At 41.3% G+C, this 1180-nt stretch overlaps 1 protein-coding gene across 1 annotated transcript in view; it reads right to left on the bottom strand.

The window, feature by feature from the left end:
• The window catches only part of LOC119591165 (small G protein signaling modulator 1-like), a gene marked incomplete at its 3' end in the record, with an annotated part of 183708 nt that overhangs the window by 182162 nt on the left and 366 nt on the right, over nucleotides 1–1180 (bottom strand).

Below are 1180 nucleotides of genomic sequence, written 5' to 3'. Positions count from 1 at the left end.
TTGGGGAGAGAGGAGGGCGAAGACGGGAGGGTGGTACACATCCCTCAATCGCGGACCTGTTGATTCTCACTAGACAGATATCTTGACGATCGGCTGACAGGGCAAGAGCAGTGTGGGGTACGAACAAGGGGAAAAGTCGTGAGCAAAACTACAGAGGAGCGAAGAGGAGGATAGGGAATATAAAGAAAAAACGGAAAAGTTGAGGAAAACTAATCTCGTTTTCTGATGATTTTATTGCATTTCGGTGCCAGAAGCTATTCTTCATCTACCCGATTTCATAATTACAAAGGAAATGTATCTAAAACAATGCGAAAGTCAGAGGTACACTAAGGATCAACGATGCACGTTAATCGAAGAGAAACTAAGCCTTATTATAGGGAAAAAAACCTGGATCTTAGCAACAAATCCGGCAGAGCTGATAAAAAGTGCGCCAGCCACTGCAGACTTCACATACTGCGGTTTCCTGCAAATGCTGCCTCGGTTCTGACCTTTATGAATATGTATCCAGGTCATAACTTAGCTAATACTATTACCTATTCATGCACGTGTTACAAAAGACTACTAAAAAAAACAGGTCACTCTGGTCCATGATGAGGCATGTAACCCATATGTGATCTCGATCCAAAATATTCGACAACATGTGATACAGTGTGTTTCGTCTGTGGGTCCAACTTCATAAAATGTTCAAGTACCATCATATTCCTCTATCTCCTTTCCCCCAAAAATATAAGTTAAACAGACGAAAAATGACTAAAAATATGTGCCTCGTCCACAACATCAGGTAAATTGTCTGCTGTGTTGGGCCTACCTTACCAGCTTATCCGTACACACGCATTACAGTTTCTTCTTTGACATATACTTTTCCCTCAGCGTAATGCAACGGAAAACCTCTAATCCCAATGCAATAAATTCCCTTAATCAGAAGAGCATAACACCTGTTAGGACAAGTGTACAGTAAACCAAATTTCCCCTGGTTCTTAATCCAATCAAGTGGATATAAAAAAAAGGAAATGGGGGGAAAAAAGACACATTTCATTTATCAGATAAGGGAAGCAAAGGCATCCTCCTCCATTGAGAGGTGTTTCCTGCTTATCTAATTAATTAAGAGCCACCAACATACACATATGAAGAGCTGGCGGGACCATATGCCTTCCAATTACTCTCCTACGGCGATAGTATT

Source organism: Penaeus monodon, chromosome 28 (genome assembly GCF_015228065.2).
Source record: "Penaeus monodon isolate SGIC_2016 chromosome 28, NSTDA_Pmon_1, whole genome shotgun sequence".
Classification (NCBI taxonomy): domain Eukaryota; kingdom Metazoa; phylum Arthropoda; class Malacostraca; order Decapoda; family Penaeidae; genus Penaeus; species Penaeus monodon.
The sequence above is the reverse complement of the archived record's forward strand: the minus strand, read 5'-3'. Positions and strand labels throughout refer to the sequence as shown.